Below are 20,853 nucleotides of genomic sequence, written 5' to 3'. Positions count from 1 at the left end.
AGCTTCACATCAGGCTCTACGCTCAGCGTGGCGTCTGCTTTGGATTCTCTCTCCCTCTCTCTTCTGCTCATGCTCTCTCTCACTCAGATAAACAAATAAAATCTTAAGGGCAAAAAAGAGTTCTTGTTGCTCCACGCCTTCATTAGCAATTGCTGTTATCAAGTGTGTCTTTTTTTAGATATTCTAGCTGACGTACTGGTTCTGAATCTATATTTCATATAGTTCTTTGTACACACCCCTGTAGTGTCATTTCCCACATTGTAGGGTATGTGTCTATTGTCTCCACTACTAAATGAAGCAAGCCCTTTAGGGTAGGCTCTACATTTTACTCACCATAAGCTCTCAGTATCCAACATATGGTAGGTGATTTTTGTTTGTTGTTGTTGTTGTTGTTGTTTAATGAAAGCAATATTGAATGAAAGAACAAAATAGTTGTGTCTACTGAATAACTTCTAATGTGATTTGAGCATAAATATGTGCCTCTTTTCCATTGTGTCCTGTGCATCAGAATTGGACATCTGATCCCACATTAATGTCTTTTCTAAAAATATTGTCTTTTGAAATATGTTCCAATTCATTAGAGCCATCTATTAAAAGATTAATTTCCAAGCAAAAATTAATTTTTGTCTCATATATTAAAATTAATACAGAAATAAATGTTATTTACTCTTACAAAAGGCTTTTACTTCTTCCAATCAAGTACTATAACTTTTTTAACATATTTGAACAATACTGTCTTTCTTTTAGTATGTTACTGCTTAACTATATATTCTTTGTGGATATGATGAAAATGTCAACAATAAATATATTGAGGGCAGTATATTAAAATAATATACCATGTTAATCAAAACATTTAAATAAGTTGATATACATTCAGTGGATCATTTATTCTTCCCCACTTTAGACTATTTTCCCTACATCAAATTTATTACAGTACATAATTATTGTTTCATAGACCATGAAATTAAGACCAACGGAATTTAAGAAAGTTACATGATGTCATTTATCTCTTAAAGTGTTAGGCCAGGATTTAAAGCGGGGTTTATAAGCAGAGTTTATTTTGTACTTCACACTGACCATACATTCAAATGTATTTTTGAACTTAGTTAATTGGTCTTAGCCAGCTAGTTTTTTATTAAACTACCAAATCTAAAGTCCCTCAAAGATACAACTATGTGATCTTATCTCTCATTGCTGAATCACCTTGCTATTTTGTAGGGCACCTTACAGCAATAATGTGATATAGATATCAAAATAAGTGATGATGCAGAAGGAAGCTAGAAAGAGCAAATTTGTCAGAATACACTATAATCATACAAGGTGATTCATTTCCTAATTTTCTTTTTACTTCAAATAGAGCTGTAATGTCAATTTTTCTATAGTTCCCTGAGGGATTCATAAGTTATTCTCAATGTCAATGCTTTGCTTCCCACATAGTCTCCATTCTTTCAGAAATAAAATTAGAGAAAGCAGAAGAAAGTGACTCAAAGATTCTCAGTTTGTGCCATGTGAAAATTTATTCTCCAACCCATCTCCTGCCTCCCTCCGCAAGATTCTGGACTCTCATGTACTTTTTGCTGACTCCTTAGAATTTATATTCTTTTCTCCTACTCTTTCTTAGATAGAACGTGGATGGATGTCTACTTCCAACAGTAAATCAGTTGCTCTATGCACAAAGAACATTTGTTCTAGTAAATATTTTTCCTTGATTCCTCAGCAAAGTATGAGCTGAGAACTAGTTAGGCTTATGAAATTACACGAGGTTGGATGCCATAGGAATGTATTATGTTGATTGAAAAATGAGGGAGAATAAGCTTTCTTAGTGGATCTGTGGGAGAAATATGATTGGTGTAGGTCCTACTGTTGTAACACAACTACCAATTTTCAAGATGGTAGTCTAAACATTTTTTTTAATTAAAAGGAAAGTCTGAACCTTTTTTTTTTCAAAATTTATATTAACCAGTGCTATGAGTTTGTTCATTTATAGAATGATGGGAAATCAACTTGGAATGATTCACTGAGTCTAGTTTGAGGATGGCATAAATATATTATTGTCATATTTTATATTTAAAAAACACAGAGTGTGACTTTTGAACTGTGGCCTCATTAGGATAGCATTAGAATGGTTTCCAGTTTTTTTTTTTTAATTGTTGTTTTTTTGATGGATGAGGTAAGATGTAAAAAAATAAATAAATATAAAAATAAGTGACTCTGAGAAGAAAGGCTTTATTCAGCTGATGTACATTAGGAAGCACCTGAAGAGCAGGTCCCTCCCAAGGACGCAGGGTCAAGATTTTGACGTGATAGGGAAAACTGCATACAATTGTACCACTGTCATACAATTTCAGCTTAGGCTGTTTTTTCTTTTAACCAAAACATGTGGCTGTGGACCATTCCTGTAATCATGCTCCTTGCTCAGAGTTCCAATAACCATCAGAAAGATATTTTCTGAGAACTATTTTTTCAAAACCTGCACTTAATCAGCTAATGGGGGTGAAAGTTAGATAGCAAAAAGAAAGAAAAGCGGGCAGAGGTAGAAAACAAAAGGACTGGCGTCTTTGCTGTTTGTTACAAACTATGGACCTACCTGACACATTATTTTTAGCCAAAGTCCATAGTTTATATTGAGGTTCAATCCTAGAATTATATATTCTAAGGGTTTAGACAAATGTATAATGGTGTAGTAGCTTCATTAACTTGACCTTTTTCTGTGTTCTGCCTATTCAAGCTTCCCTCTCCCCAACCCTTGGTAACCACTCATCTTTTAAATGTCTTCAGTTTTTCCTTTTCCAGAAATGTCATATAGTTGAAATCATAAAAGTAGTTCAAATGTAGATGGGCTTTTTAAATATAAATTTAAGTTCTCTCTGTCTTCTCATGGCTTTACAGCTTTTTCTTTTGAGCACTGAAAAGTATTCCATTGTCTGGATGGACCACAGTTTATTTTTCCATTAACCTACTGAAGGACATCTTGGTTGTTTCCAAGAGCTGGTAATTATGGATAAAGCTTCTATAAACATATGCGTGGACATAAGTTTTCAACTCTGTTGGGTAGATACCAAGGACTGTGATTGCTAGATTGCTTGGTAAGACTATGTTTAGTTTTGTAAGAAATTGCCAAACTGTCTTCTATAGTGGATGTGGCAGTTTGCTTTCCTACCAGCAAGGCATGAGGGTTCCTACTGCTACAAATCCTCACAAGCCCTGATGCTTGCAGTGTTCCAGATTTTGGTCATTCTAACAGGTTTGTAGTGGTATCTTCTTGTTTTAATTTGCATTTCTCTGATGACCTATTATGTGAAGAATGTTTTCATATGCTTACCATCCATCTGTATATCTTCTCTGATGAGGTGTCCTCAAGGTCTTTGGTTTATATTTAAATTGGGTTGTTGGCTTTCTTCTTGCCAAGGCTTAGGAGTTCTTTATATGTTTTGGATACAGTCCTTTAACAAGTATGTCAAATCTAAGGTCCTTTAGATTTTCTTCTAAATTATCTTCTAGAAGCTTTAGAGTTTTGCATTTTACATTTATGTCTATGACCCATTTTGAGTTAATTTTCTAAAGGGTATAAGGTCTGTGTCTGGATTCTTTTTTTTTTTTTTTCCTCCCTTGTCAAAGATCAGTTGACTATATTTATTTGGGTCTATTTTTGGCTCTCTATTCTGATCCATTTATCTATTTGTTTATTCTTTGACTAATACCCCACTGTCTTGATTATTGTAGCTTTATAGTAAGACTTGAATTTGGGTAATGTCAGTCTTCCAACTTCACTTTTTTCCTTTATTGGCTACTCTGGGTCTTTTACCTTTCCATATAAACTTCAGAATCCATTTCTTGATTCTAAGAAACAAGATAACTTGCTGGGATTCTGACTGGGGTTGCACTGAATCTATAGATAAGATGAGAAGAGCTCATTTCTTGAAAATAGATTCTTCCTACCCATGAACATAAAATATTTCTCCATTTATTTGGTTCTTTGATTTTATTCATCAGTGTTTTGTAGTTTTCCTCAAAAGATCTGGTACTTACTTAGTTAGCTATATAATATACTATTTCACTTTTGGGGGTGCCCATATAGATGCTATTGAGTTTCTTCATTTCAAATTCCACTTATTCATTGCTGGTTATAAGAAAGCAATAGACTTTTATATATTAACCTTGTATCCTTCAACCTTGCTGTAATTGCTTATTAGTTACAGCAATTTTTTGTCAAGTTTTCAGATTCTCTTCATAGCCAGTCATATCATCAATGAACAAAGACAGTTTAATTTATTCTCTCCCCACCTGTATGCCATTTGTTCTCTCTCTTGTTTTATTGCATGAGCTAAGACATTTGTTTCTTTTAAAAAATTATATCCTATGATATGCCTAAGTGATCTTATGATACTGATATGGTAGAAAGGAGAAAAGGCCTTTAAACAAGGTTTATTCAATTTCAGAATTAAATTTGACTTAGCTAATCAACTTTGATTTTATAAAGGAAGAAACAAAGTTTAAGTGACTTGATCAGGATCACACTAGCTTGATACTCAAAAGAATACTAACATTTCCTTAGTTCAGTGATTATCAACTATATTTTCCACCCTATGGGATATTTGGCAATATATGGAGACATTTTTTATTGTCACAACTTGGGGAAAAGGGTTGCGCCTAGTGGGAAGAAATCAAGTATGATGCTAAGTATCCTATAATTTATAAGACACCCTCCCACAGTTTAGTCCAAAATGTCAATAAGCCCACAATTCAGAGGCTATGGAACTCTTGACATTAATCATATTAGTTAAACTAACACAAAGTACTAAAACAAATTTTAGTTGCTTACATAATGGAAATCTATCATTATTCAACTGAATCCAACGCAACTATTTCAGACTGGGATTCTTTCCTTCAACCTACGATTCAGGTCACCGGTTATATTATCTATTGCTATATAAGAACTTACTCCTAAATTTAAATTACCCATAAATTAAAGTGGCTTAACAAAAACACATTTGATTTTTCTTATAATTTCTGTGGGTCAGAAATTCGGGAGCAGCTTGGTTAGACAGTTCAGCTCTGGCTAAGAGTTTCTCATAAAGAGTCAGATATTTGCCAAAGTTGCAGTCGTCTGGAGGGTTGATTAAGGATGAAAGTTTGCAATAGCTTCCAAGGGACTCATTGACATAGCTGGCAAATTCATGCTGGCTGTTGGCAGGTACTTCTATTTCTCTCCACATGGGCTTTTCTGCTGGGCTGCCTGGGTGTCCCCAAGGCAGAAGAAGCAAATCAAGAAATGGAAGTGAGAGCTGCAATGCTTTTTATGGCCTAGTTTTAAAAATCACCTATCACTTCAGCAGTATTCTATTTGCCATGCAGATAGCTCAGTTTCAGTTTGGGAAAGGACTACACAAAGTTTTGATCACTGAGATGAGAAAATTATCGAGGGTCATCTTCAATGCTAGTTATTACACCTCATTACGTCCATTATATGTTTCCACCAGGCTTCAAAGATCACCATTGAGTTCTCTTTAACCCAGCCAACAGAGGGAAAGAGCAGAGAAAATCACATGCAAGAGATGTGGGGGTAGTGCTGGCTGTGCACATTCTCTCTTGCTAAACAAAAACCACAGGGGTGGTTGGAAAACGTAATTTATCTCTGTGCTTAGGAAGAAAAGTAAACAGCTATGGCAAAACATCTACCAAGTTCTGTCATACCTCCAGAAAGTTACTTGAACACTAACAATATTTTAGGCAATGTCATGCCAAAAAGGAATTTCCTTCAGAAATAAAAAACATACAAAACTATAACTGAGAGAACAAATCTAATTAATAATTAGATTGAGAGTTGCTATCCATTAAGAGCATATTATGCAATTCAGTATCACATAATTATGCTTTTTATTCTAATACATTAAAAAAATTCTTCACTTTTTCTAGTCATTAATTTATAAGGATAACACACTAACCTGGATTAAGTATCTTCACTGCGCCATATAATGTATAACATATTTAAAGACTGAGAAAAAGCTACTATAATCCCTATGCTACATATCAGAAAACAGACTAAAACTATTCAATATATTATTCAAAATGAGAGAGCTATTTATTATTTAAATAAATATACAGAATTTATTATTTATTAGAAGCAAAATATACAGAATTCAAACATTAATTGGTCTCACACTAGTCCCTACAAATTTTTATAACACACAGAATAAGGTGCTTTCATCTTACCATCAGACTGGTATTACTTTGCTCTTACTTCCTTAAGATCTGTGAGGTCTTTTAAACATTCATTCATTCATTCATTCATTCATTCATTCATCCATTCATCTATTTATTTATTTTCCCTTGATAAACAAGTACTTACACATTCTATATGTGTCCAAAATTGCAAACTTTTCTTTAACCTTGGACAAATGCAAAATCATAGGAAACTCTAGCCTTGAAATAGCATTGTGTTAAATCCTTGTATCATATTTGGAGCATTTTTGTAGAGTGGTATCATGCATGCAAATAGATGAGTGCATGAACAAAGAGATTTAGCTATAGAATATTTAAATTGTATCAGCCAGAAGCTGCCAGTACTTCTTTAAAGGACAGATTGTAGAGAAATCTACCGGAAGCCAAAATACTCTCTTCAAAGGGAGTCTTTTAGACATACAGTGTACCTTTGCTTATTTCCCATACATTTTGTATGACAAACTACTCAATGTCATTCAGCGCTTGGAAAGGTATTTTATGATCAAGTGATGATTACTTTAGGGTGATGAGATTTGAAAGATATGCAAATGTGCTCTTTGATGGAAGAGCCATTTACCTCTGAAAAGCAACATGACTAGAAACCTGATACATTTAGAAGTAAATGGCAAACCCAGTGAGCCTCACAGTATTTGGCTGGTTCTTAATCAGCAACATATCCAGAAACATCCAGGGCCAGGATCAGAAAATGGTAATATAGTTAAGCATTGGAAAAGTCCATAATTTTTCAGTCTTAGCTGTGAGCTAAATTGGACCTAAAAGTACACATTAAGACACATAGGGACAATTGTCTTGGAGCATGTCCATAGATTTCTGATCTCTTTTTATTGCTTCTCTATTAATTTCCACTCAAGAAAGCCATGTTGTTGTTGTTTTTAAACGTTTGCTGTTGCTGCTGTTTTTTGTTTATTTGTTGACATTATTGCCGCTAAACTTATTTAACTGCATGTGGTTTACAGCAGTGTTCTTATCCTAGGGAATCCTCTCTATGTATCACTAATTAAAATCATTAGTTCATGTATTGGGGGCAAATTCTTAGATAGTTTTTTATCATAGCTTATGAGGAACAGAGGTTCTAGGGCCCTCATCTTTTCCCACTTAGATTACCAGTCTAACCACCACCTCTCCCAATGCCACCATTACCAATTAACAGTGCTCCTGTGGTTGGAAGGCTAACAGGAAAGACTTTTCTCTCTCTCAAACACACCTTTCTTCCTCCCTCACCTTTTCAAGTTAAAAAAATAAAATTAACATATACTAGGAATAAAATGTTTGATGGAGCCATAATATGAAATACTAGTTAAAATGTAAGATTTTACCTCATGGATCCCTACAGAATCTTCTTTACAGAACTATGATCCATGCTTTGATATCTATAGTTTAAAAAAGTATAAACGTAATGAAGAACTGACTTGGTATCATATTATGTGATGCCTCAAAGCATTAAGTTCCTTTTGTTGATGTTCATTAAGAAAAATAACTCCCCTCACCCCCCCAAAAAGAAAGAAAGACAGAAAAGAAAAATAACTCCAAACCAAGGTGGTACAGCGTGGTATCCGGTGGTCTGTCAAACTTTCATTTATACCAGCCAAAACACAAAAATCAAACAAAACATAGCAAAAGAAAAATTTTTAAAAAGTTTACTTTTGTCAAACTAAAAGCTGAAAGCCCCTACTCGTTTAGGTACTGTCACAGAATCACATTCAAGAGAGGTAGCTCTCACGCACTGCCCCCTCCTATCATAAGCAGATCAGATCTGATGGGGTGAGAAAACAGAGTTCACTGGAAAGAATATTAACTTCAGAGTTAGAGTAAGTGAAAACACTGGAATGATTATTTAACTTCCAGAAGCCTCTCTAACTTCATCTTTAAAATTAGAACCACTAAAATTAGAACCCAGGGTTTCTGTGAGAATTAGATACAGAAAGTGCACAAAGTCTGAGAGCAGAAGGCTCCGTGCAGTTCAAGTTACTGGTGCACAGTTTGAGCACAGGAGGCTCTTTGAGGATCTCACCCATGGGGTCGATACAATCCCAAAGGGGCCAGGTCATCGTGCACCTGCAGGGATTTTTATGTGTTCTTCTTTACTATCTCAATATGTTTACCTACATGTTGGATTCTTAGCTTATTTAAACTCTGCATGGATCCCTAGTAGAGTTAAGCCAATCTAGTTTTCACCTCTGCTTTCAAATACTGGTGTGATGGGACATACATAGCATTTAGTGGCTATCTCCTTCATTTTGCAAGTGTCTAACATCAACTGTAAAGAAACCCCTTGTCAGCTCTACACTTTTCCCTGCTTAAACAGCTTTCCCTGCCTAAAAGAAAAAAAAAATGATATACTGATGACTTTCAGAAACAGTGGTATTTTTAAGCAACAAACAAAAATCACTCCTCAGAATTATACCTATATGATCACCTAAGGAAAGCATATTCTAGAGTCATTGCTTCTTACTTTTTCTTGTTTGATTCTAAACTGAGCAACAGTAAAGCAATATTGTGTTGTTGAGGAAGCATGGGTTTTGAAATCAAATTGGCCTAGGGTCCATCCGGTCCCCACCACTTAACAACTGCATATTTTGTTCATGCCTCCTTGTGGCTCTGAGTCTAATTCTCTCATCATACTGTAATTTGAATAATACCTGCTTGCTGTGATGATAATGTGCTTAATGCAATATACATTTTCCACAAACTGCTTCTGTTTTGGAGATTCAAGCCTTCCAGACTTCTGGCTCCCAGCCTGGAAGGCAGCAAAGTTGAAAGTGCTGGATACAATTAGTAACTTTGTGCATCTTCAATGATAATCCTGTATCATTGGTGCTCCAGTAAGTGTAATACAATAGACTGATGAAAAAAATTTTTTTGTATTGTATTTTTAAAAGCTGTGTTTTACATTAAAGGCACACAAGTGTTGGGCAATAAAAGAATACGTAAAATTACAAATAAGAAAGAAAAATTTTCCAAAACCTCATTAAAAGAAAATAGGAATAATTTATGCTTCAGCGTAAAAGCATAAAAAAAAAATAAAAGCATGGCACTGTAACTGTATATATAGGCATATGCATGTGGCATTGTGGGCAAGTTTCACTCCACTCTGTGCTGTAGAAAATAAGTTCCATGACAGCACCTGGGTGGCTCAGTCAGTTAAGTGTCTGCCTTCAGCTCAGGACATGATCCTCGAGTCCTCGGATTGAGCCCCACATTGAGCCCCGCATCGGGATCCCTGCTCAGGGAGGAGTCTGCTTCTCCCTCTGCCCCTCACCCTGTTCTTGGGTGCGCTCTCTCTCTCTCTCAAATAAATAAAAGAAAGAAAGAAAGAAAGAAAGAAAGAAAGAAAGAAAGAAAGAAAGAAAGAAAGAAAATGTCATGATTCTGTATTGGGAAATACCATTAGTGACTGCATTATTTTATATGAAATCACTTGAAAATATTTAATCAATTCTCTACTGAAAAATATCTAGAAAGCAAAGCTCATAGAAGTAACAGCATAGGTCCCACAGCTGAAGAGTACTGAGGAAGGAGAATAAACCTAGGTCTTTCTGTCCTCAAAGTCCATCTGACCCCCAACTACAGAATATTGGTTTACTTTCCTCCCATAGAATTTCCAGTTGTTTGAACTCATGTCATTGACCTAGACACATCATTCTAGGTTCTGAAAACCAGGTTAATGTTGTGGGTTTTATGGCCCATTCATTTTTGCCTTGTCACTCATATAAAAGAAGGTTCTTGCCAATACAGTTGTAGCTCTGTGTGCATAAAATGTGAAGACATTAAATGAAAACCCCTCGCTTTACATAATTCTGAAAGTTAACATGGAAAATTCCATCATAAAAATGCCCTCAGCTGCATTAGAAGCATTAGCCCCAGGCTTAGTTTGCACTGAACTGAAATGAGCAGTTCGAACAATAAAACAACACTCACCAGTTGCCTGGCATTGTGCAGACCCAGTCATAAAGTGCATGTTATGATGTAACACCCACTGGGACTAATTATTCCCTTTTATGTACGGAAGAGCACAAGCTGTGCAACCTTTGGGAGCTCTGACTACTCAGAAAACCTTCTATTCCTCTCTCCTCCCACTCTCTGCCCACAATAGGGATTCTCCCATCAAGCCTCCATTTGGCTAAGAGAGAGAATAGAATCCATGGTAATTGATAGTCTCTGTTCTGGCTTGAAGTGGAGCAAAAGCCTACAATTGTCACTCCTTTACTCAGACATAGTTAATGGGTTCCCACTGCCTATGGCATAAAGTCTCTAACATGGCCCCAGGCCCTCAAAGATCCCACCCGCTTGCCTTCACGGCCTTGTTTTCAGCACTGTGTCCTGATGACTGCTCCGTTCTTTCCACCAAGCCTGTCTATTCATAGCTTCCCAGAAGCCAATCTTCCCACCTCACCTTTCTGAACATCACTGTAGCTTCCAAAAATGCCTTCCTACCTCTTCTGCTGATGTGAAGTCGGTCCCTTCACACAGTCAGGTTAATATGCCACCTGGTCCCTAAAGACATCCAAACTACCTTGGGCTTTGTGAATGTCTTACTTACTTATTAGTAACACTTAATTGCTCCTAAATGCATCTTTCTGAGGTCAGTTTTATTTTCTGACCACGCGTTATTTTTCTCTGCCAGGAAAAGAATTGTCTTTTACTCTGTCTCTAGCTGCTGAAATTCTGACATTTCTTCTCTTAGGTGTTCAAATAGAGTGATTCCTTTTTTTTTTTTTTTTTTTGGACCAGAGAGCTTAACCTTTTAGGATAAAGCATTTTGCATTACAGTGACTTAGGGGGAAAAAATAAGTCTTTTTTCTTACAGAGTCACAGAGAGAAACATCTTTAGTTTCATCCCTGTTGAAAAACCTGCTTTATCCTAGGTCCGTGTCAGTCCATCTGACACTCTTGAACCCCAGTTAGCACCTCTGAGTGCAGGTAGTGCTCGTAACACTCATGAAGACAGTCTCGGATAAGAAGAGCAGGTAGTTTCATTGTATTTGGTCACAAGAGAACATATAATCCCTTCAGAAGATCTCTCAGGGCCCTTTTTACCAATGAGATCTGGAGGAGAAACGGGGCTGCTGAGTATGACAGTGAAATGTTGAACTTTTAAACAGTCATGCTGGTTTAATACCAGGAATATTTAAAGAGGCCTTTAGCTATTTTGCTGTTCTCATATTATAGGCAAATAGTCATAGTTTATCTTCTGCTGGGCTGCTTTAGGGTCTTCTAAGCCAATCTCAATAGGTAAATATCAATTGTTCAGCCATAAAAGTCCATAAAAACCAGAGTTCCAGAAAGAGCATTATGTTTTGCATACAGTAATGTGTTTGTAAGTGTTTTATAAGCCCTGTGCAACAAAAATGGAAGTGTGAATACCAACAATATGATATTTCAGTTACTCTCTGGGGCACTTAATAATATTAGCACTATGTTTCAATCAAGCTCACACTACATTTATTAAGGAACTTTATGTGGTTTTCTTTTTCAATTTGAAGCTAATAATACGTGGCTAAAAAAACTCCAAGTAAATGTGTGGCATCAATCCTTGTATACCAGCTGATGTTTACAACAGCACATCATGGGACATTACTTCCAGAATGACTTGAAAGCCAAATCATGAATTTAGAGGGCTATATGAATTCCCATTATCAATTTTCAACAACCCAGACAATTCTACAGGATATAAGCTAAAGCAACTTTATATCATGAACAAGGACCCCAGTCCATTTATCTTGTTAATTATCCCTCAACTACAATTCTCCCACTAGACCCTGGCAGGTAAAGAAACAATTTTTAATCAATCCAATTTTAATGACACTCAGGACATTATTCCTCACCCAAATGGATATACCTCTTATCCTTTCACTAACACAAGAGACATTGAGTTTGCTTCTCTTTACCAACAGATTATTAATCTAGAATGGGTATACCTATGAGGTATTCAATAATTTAAGAATCAACACATCTGTAGTGTTTATTTTAAATAAGATTTTTTCGGACGGTTCCAAATTTGGTTATTCTATGCATACATCATTCCTTTTTACAAGACTGATGTAACAGACAACAGAGGTAGTATATCCAGATCTCCTTGAGTCCTCTTATATTTCTGTAAGCCCTTCCCTGAGTTCTTCCTAATGGTTTACTTCTGAGACTCTTTTCCCATGTGTGCCCCACAGACTACTAGAGTCACTTTCCCCTGCAAGCACAGAGTTTAAATCCTTTTGGTGCAGACTTTAGCCAACGATACAAAGATCGACTGGTTAGGGCGTGAGACTTAGGTCTCTGGCCTCAGGACTTGGTGACTCCTGAAGCAAATCTCGCACTCCAGAATTTTCCAGTGAAATCAGCAGAAATGGCCTTCTGCCATGCTTTGCCACAAATCATAGCCTTGTCTGGCTTCCTACCCTACCTTGTCCTGCTTCTCTTTTCACTAGTTTATCTTGGGGGTTCTTCCTACTAAATCACTTGAATACAAATGCTTGCCTTGAGTTTTGCCTCAGGGGAACTTGAAGTAAAATAGCTTGTTTTACATAAAGTTGTCTGAGTATTAAGTACAATTCTTTGTCAACCAGTAAAGAATGATACAAACATAATTTATCGGTGACTCCTTTGCAATAATAATTTTGGTTACAGTTTCTTTTGGAGAGAGCATGGGCTTAGGAATTAAACCAAGGTTCAAAGTCAATCCAGGCATTTCACTAGCAATGTAACACTGGAATTGGCATTCATTAATAGTCATTGGTTCCTCAATTCCATTGGAATAAATCCCCAGAGGAATGTATTGAACATTAATATGTCTAGCGTAGTGCTTTGTTCATAGAATTTCTCATTATCAAATAGTTCTCTTTGCCTTAGCCGACCTTCTACTTGTTTGAAAATGTTTAATCTACCAGAAGTATGATACATTCAACTTAACAGCAGTAGGAGAGTCAGTTAATTTATTCCATATAGGTTAGACCATGTCATCCTGACTATTGATCTTTCAGGAAAAGACGGGATTTTAAGAGGGTAGGAGACAGAAAGGCATAAGGTTTAGAGGCATTATGCTTCTGAATGTGTCTTGACAGATAATATATCCTCCTTCTAATCCAGGAAGCCAATACTATTTTCTACCTTTTCCTCCCCCCTGTGGCAGTATCACCAAACTTGAATAGAAATGTCATTATAGAAGAAAAATTTTTAAAACTCCAGATGTCAGGAAGAAACACAGCTTTAAAAGTTTACCAGGGAAGTCAAAGCCACTTGATATTTATTATAAAAGCAAGCTGCTTAATGAGTGTGTCTATGAGGTAGGAACATTATATTGCTCATGTTATCTTGTAGTTAAAATTATTTGCCCAACATCTGTGATCCCTTCCTCCTTTCTCACAGAAATCCATTTTGTTTAGGTATCTAACCTTTCTTATGCAAGTCCTTGTGGTGAGAGTGAATCTGAATTCAGCTCCATCTCCTTGAGAGGGCATGAATAGTCGAAAGATAATGTCATGTTTATTGATTAAAAAAAAAAAAAGTACATGACCTAACTCGGGCAAATAAATTTTGGGTGACATATTTCTAAGTCTTTTGAATAAGTAATTCCTGGAATTTGAAAGCAATCTGAAGTAAGTTTCTTACCTCTCTCTTCCTCGTTTTCATGGGAAGTTATCAATCGCATATGAGTTTAGCAACCGTTGCAACCATTTCACAGTTGGACTAAAGACGAAACACTAAAGGAAGATGCAAAGCCCAAAGAATTACAGAGAAATAGAATTAGAGCACTCAATTTTCTATGACCATAAAACATATCTTGCTTTTTAAGAGCCCAGATTGTGTAGTTTATATATATGAAAGAGCATTTTAGTTCCTTATTGGAGCCATAAAAAAAGTACGTGGTACTAAGAGTAATCTCTGAAAGAACGTATTGGATTAACAGATGGAAGAGAAAAATGTCCGCTTTGGGCAAGCAGTTTAATGTCTGCATAGTTTGCTCTATGTGAGTTTACCATTAAGACTTGATAAATGTAATATTTGCTACTACTATACATAGGCATAGGTTAAAATGAAGTTTGTGGACTTTAGTAAATGAAAACTAAATGCTCATATCCTGTGGTACACAATGAAATGAGGGAGAGACACAAAACATGCAGAAGTAAGACAGATAGGATAAATGCCATGGATTTGAAATTGTTTCTGATTTTAGAATCTTTTGTATTTATTCAATAAATACTCAGAGGTATCAGTTCATACTTCCTGCTATTTCCCTTCAAAACGATTACAAAAACAACTTGTGAGGCTCTTAAGAGAGATAAAATCAGATTTTTCAGAAATATAATATAGTGCCAAATTTCTGAAAACACCTTTTAAAGTTGTATTGGGTCAACAGAATGAATAGATTAGGAAGTTTTAAATATGAACTATTTGAACTGAGTCTCAGGATAGAATACCATAATTCTATGACTCTAAAGACACAGACATGAACAAAATTCTTGCCAAACAATGCTCAACTCATACCTCCAGCCAGTTATCCTCAAAGTTGAAACCATCTCAAAACAGATGGCAAAAATTTAAAAATAAAAGAAATATCAACAGATATGTTAAGAAAAGTTGATACAATGGGTCCTTCATAGAGGATTTGGATTCAATTACTGTCTTTACCTCTTCCAAGTCAATGATCCAATTACTAAGTTAATTATTTTCCATATAAAATAAAAGTTCAGATTCATTTTAAGAAACACTGGACTCTCCACTACATACCTATCAGAATGGCCAAAATCCAAAATACTGACAATGCCAAATGCTGACAAGGATGTGGGACAACATGAACTCATGGCTAGTGGAACTGCAAAATGGTATAGCCACTTTGGAACATAGTTTGGCAGTTTCTAACAAAACTGTCCTATGATTCAGCAATCACACTCCTTGGTATTTATCCAAATGAGTTGAAAATATATGTCCAAGCACAAAAATTTACAGAGATGTTTATAGCAGCTTTATTCTTAATGGCCCAAACTTGGAAACAACCAAGATGTCCTTCAGTAGGTGAAAGGATAAATAAACTGTAGTACATCAGACAATGGAATACTATTCAGCACTACAAAAGAAATGAGCTTTCAAACCCTGAAAAGACGTGAAGAAACTTACATACATATTACTAAGTAAAAGAAGCCAATCTGAGAAGGCTACGTACTTTAAGATTGCAACTTATGACATTCCGGGAAAGAAAAACCATGAAGACACTAAAAAGATCAGTGGTTGCCAGGGATTAATGTAAGTAGAGGGATAAATAGCTGGAACACGGAGGACTTTTAGGGGAGTGAAAATACTCTTTATGTTTATGTTTATAATGGCTACATGTCATTATACATTTGTCAAAACCCACCGTATGTATATCAAAGGCAAAAAGAACCTTACTGGAAACTATGAAATAGGTGAGAATGGTGTGTCAATGTAGATTCATCTGTAGGAACAAACGTATCTCTGGTTCAGGATACTGATAGTGGGAGAGGCTATGGGGGACGGGGTGGGGGGAAAGTGGTGGGATAAGGAAGGAAATATATGGAAGCACTGTATTTTCCACTCAGTTTTGTCGTAAACCTACAACTGTTCTAAAAAGTAAAGTCTATTAAAAAAAGAACATGACCTATAAAATACACTTTAAAAATAATTTCATAGGTAGTTCTCAAAAAGAAAAACATTTTTTTTGGTATTTTTCCCAGTCTACTTTTTGTGCATATTTTCCTGGCTTAATATTATATAATACAATTATTAAATAAATATTATGAAATGCTATTTGTTAGCTCTATAAATACTTCTGTACATATTATGGTCCAGACACTGTTATAGGAGTCAGAATACAATTATAAACGTGAAAGAAAAACTTTTTTTTCATGAAAGCTGAATTCAAAAAGAAAGAAAATACCCCAAAAAGACATGTCTATAAATAAATTTTAATTTGCTGATCCGTGTTGTGCAAATATAATGATAATGAGTATAGGGTTTATATGAATTAAAATTAATTCCCCTAGTTGAAAATAAGAGATATCACCCCACTTCTTTTTTTTTGTACATTAGAAAGTTGGTAATTTACCTTAGAAACCGATAATTTTAAGTAATTTTCTATCTTTTTGAAATATATGCAAATCTTTTTAAAAGCTAAATAAGCCTCTTGACAGCTTTAAGACCCAGGGGTGTCTTTCTCAAGGACCTGGGAACCATTTTTTGAAATGCAATCATCAAAAAATATAGTGTCCCTATCTCCTGGTTTCTGTGGGATGGTTGAAGCCTTCAGTGGGCACCATGTTTCAAGTTGCAAAATGTCTCTTGTCATAAAATAAGAGAGGTTTGTTTTTTCTTTGGATAAAGCCAACGGCATAACACAGACAGTGATCATCCCAATTACCAAGTGAATTTAAGATGAACCCTGTATGACAAATAGCGCTGTCAACTGCTTTTATTTGAAAACTAGTTATTGTTTATCTTAAAAGCACACATGGGATGGGTTGTATCTGCTTGAATATATAGAAGGATGAACTTTCTTCCTGTCTTTAAAATCTGTCGGTGATATGCATCAGATTCTGGTTTAATGCTTCTTTAACAATAAAATTGTGTTTTTTCTCTTCTACTGTTGTGGAGAGGTTTTCTGGGTTAGGAAGATGTTTTGTTTTTAATTACATTTCCCCAACATGAGATAGACAATTATGTAACAGGTCGTTTGTGGGGTTGTGAATTCAGAGAGAATGGTCTGTAAAAATCTCTAGAGAGATGATGTTTGAGTAGAGATCTGAATGTTAGGACAGAACCAGCCATATGAAATATCTGTGGTGAAGAGTACAAGCAGTGAGAATAGCGAGTCTCCTGGCTCTAAGACAGAGAGAAGCCGAGCTTGTTTAATAACACAAATTGGCCAGTGAATATAACCTTTAGAGAATGACAAAGTGATGACAGATAAGGTGAGAAAGATAAGTTGCGGCCAGGTTAGGTAGGGTTTGCAGTCATTAAAAAGAGTCAAAAAAAATCCTAAGTGAAATTGTGTGCTATAATCTGGCTTCTGTGCTTAAAGATATTACTATATCTGTTTTATATGGACCACAAAGGGGAGAGAACTTCAGCAAGAGGTTGATTCAATGTCTATTACAGTTGCCCAGGCATGAACCAGGACTACAGTAACAGTGGTGGATGTTTCGTGAGATGGTTGAATTCACAATAAATTTTGGAGGTAGACACTCCATTCGGACATGAAGACTAGGAAAAAGAGGGAAAAAGGAATAACTTTTAAGTCTTTGTCCTTTCTGATTGGATGAATGATGCCATAAAGAGCTATTGCAGACTGAGGAATATTAAAGGAGGTGGGGTATTTTATTCCAGCCATGGAGTGCTTGAGACACCCATTAGGTATTCAAACAGAGACATCAAGTTAGTAGCTAGAGATGAGTCTGGAAACTCAGAAATACATTTTGGGAAATCAACAGTTTAAACTGTATTTTCAACCATGGGTCTGAATCATCTAGAATAGAGTGGAGGTAGTAAAAAAAAAAAAAAATGGTGGATGCAAACTGTGCCCTCAGGCAAATGAACATTTGGAGAACTCAGGAAGGAGGAGAAGCCAGGGGAAGAGAATAAAGAAGAGTCATTAGAAGAGTAGTAAATAAAACGAAATTAGGATGTTTTCCATGCCACAGTAATAATTCTGGTTTAAAAGGAAGTTGTCAATTGGGTTAGAAACTGTGTAAGTTCAAGAGTGTTAAGGACAGATATTTGACATTTTTATTTAGAAAGCTGGTCATTTGGTGTCTTTGATGAGATCAATTTCAATGGAATGACAGGGCAGAAAAATCTAAATTGAGTGGAATTAGGTGAAGAAAAAGAGATTGCAACTATAGACAGCTCTTTCAGTAGCTGTTGGGAAACAGGAGTTTAAAAAAGAAGAGAGTTTTGTTACTTATTTTTTAATAGAGATGAGTGTAGAATGACATATGTTATCCAGTAGAAAAGGTGAAAACACTTATCAAAAAAAGAGAAAAAGGCAGAGCAGAAGAAGCTAATACAGCAAAATCCTTGCGTAGGCTAAAGTAGTGAGAGAATGCAATATACAAAAGGAAGTTTTGGTTCCAGCTACAGTGAAGGCTGTATCCCCATTATAACAGGACAGGGTATATGGGTACCATTTTAAGTAAATATATTGATTCATGTGCCTCCTATGATCTTCCTTTTCTCAGTGAAATAAAAATACATAGGCCAGGTTTAAAGGAAAAGGAGGCAGGTATAAAATAGTTGTCTCAGTGTTATTTTTCTTGGAACTGTAGTAGGATTTCTGGGTGATGTAAATAAATATAACTTTATGACAGATTTTTATATCTTGATTTTCAGTTAATGCTTTATCACAGGTAGCTTTCTTGCCTTAAGATAAAATTCAGTTTAGTTCTTAAACAATGCAAATCTTTAATTTGATAGCTGTTCTGATATTTACCAATGGTTTGTTGAATTTGGAAACATTTTCCAATATTTTAGTACTAAAATATAGTTCATGAATATTATTAGGCATGATATTTCCCCCCCCGTGTGTCATATCATTATTCCCTTCTGTTGGTTTTCCCACAGTGGTACTAAATGGACCACAGTGTGAGCATTTATGGCCTTTGATATACATGTAGTCAAGCTAAGCTCCCAATGGTTTACATCAATTTACCCTGGCACCATAAATGTATGTGATTGTTCATTTTACTTCATCCTCGCCAGATTTGTTTAGTAGTGTATTGCTTGAGAATTTGTTCAATGACCTCTGGTGTCTTAGTTTGTATTTTCCCCAGGAGCAGACATGAGGCCAGGATCTTAGTGCTAGTGGCTTATTTGTGGAGGTGATCAAGGGAGTATCAGTAGTGGAATGGAGATGTGTGAGAGGAGAGATGGTAGCCAGTAACCGGTGCTTTATTAAGTCAGTTACCTCTGTAGGTAACTGTAGTTTAAGCCCACTGGGAAGACCGGGGAGCCAGGGTAAATGCCATGCCTTGATGTTATCCCGACGACATGGGGAAGCAATTACAGTATTTATACACAAACGCCTGCTTACCACTGCTGAAGCTACTCCTGGTGCCTTGAATCAATTGGAACTTCACTGGAACTTCCCATCTGGACCATGAGCACCAGGGCACATTTTAACAGCATGAGAGAGTCACCATGCAAAGGAAGACAGATTGGAGCAGCTAGCAATTGGCTGGAGATGAGTATGGGCACTGACAGCATTAACCACACACAGTATCTCGTTTGCACTGCTTTTTGATGAAATAGCAACAATATGAAAAACACAATATTAGCAGGATTTGTTTAGCCACCTCTATGTACCCAGCACTCTGCTGACCCTGCCACATCCAGTCCCTTCTCTTCCTTTCACCTCAGATTCCAAGATCCTAGCTACTTTGTTGTCTCTGTTGTTGACAATATAGATATTTTCAGAGACCTTTCTAGTTTAATTCTGTAACCGTAATTTAAAAAAAAAGCCTTATCATCATCCTTGATGAATGAATGAAGGAATAAAACTTATTCTTCTATTCATTTCATTTCTCTTGAGTTCTAATTTTTTTTTTACTTGAGTTCTATTTTTAATTAATTTTCAATATCCTCAAGTTTTCTCTTTAACATACCTAGATGAAACATTCATGAAGCATACCTGGGTGAAATATTTTCTGAGACTCCACATAGGAAAATTTTGTTTTTATTCTTTTCCAACATGATTAATAACTTTGTTGAATGTAAAGATCTTGTACATAGTACCCCACTCAAATTCTGCCTTACTTTTATTGGATTCTGAAAAAAAAATAAGAAAAAAGGAAGAAAGAAAAAAGAAAGCAAAAATGATTTGGGGGTATGTTTCTAGAAAACTTTTTTTTCCACCTTTGGAAATTTTTGGTATTTTTTTCATCACAGAAATACAAAAAGATTTCTTATTTATGTATCTGTCCTAAAACACTTAATTAGTTTTTAAATTTTTTTTAAAGATTTTATTTATTTATTTAAGGGGGGGATGAGTGGGGGGAGGAGCAGAGGGAGAAGCAGACTCCCGCCTGAGCTAGGAGTCTGATGTGGGGCTTGATCCCAGGACTCTGGGATCATGACCTAAGGCAAAGGCAGACGCTTAACCAACTGAGCCACCCAGGTGCCCGTTTAATTAGTTTTTATTTTAATTTTCCTCTCCTTTTCCTAAGTACAGTATTTTTTTTTTCCCTTAAAGGCTTCTACTCTGTTTCTTCTATTTTCTCCCATGGCCAGACCTAATAGGTATAGGTTGGAATCCTAACATCAATTCCCCCCAAATATTGTCGTTTAAAATAATTTCCCAACACATAACTTTTCCCCAGTATTCTGGGGTTTTTCTTTCAGTTGTGTCTCATTGTTGAAGGAGCGTATCTCGGGTTTTTCCTCCATAATACAAATTTGAGGCTGCTGGTGTTCCTCCTCTGTCTGTTCATATGTGCACTTCTACGACTCCCATGGCTCGCCTGTCTTCTGCTTTACAGACCTAAGGTGCATGCCTTTTATTAGCAGACCTGAACTCAGAATTATACGGGTAAAGGAATTTGGCAAAATTTAATCCTAGCTTGCTCTCCTACAGATAACAGTTTTTTCATGTGATAATCGGTTGTTCCCTTG

The sequence above is a fragment of the Ailuropoda melanoleuca genome, chromosome 16 (genome assembly GCF_002007445.2).
Source record: "Ailuropoda melanoleuca isolate Jingjing chromosome 16, ASM200744v2, whole genome shotgun sequence".
Lineage (NCBI taxonomy): Eukaryota > Metazoa > Chordata > Mammalia > Carnivora > Ursidae > Ailuropoda > Ailuropoda melanoleuca.
Note: the sequence above shows the minus strand (reverse complement) of the source record.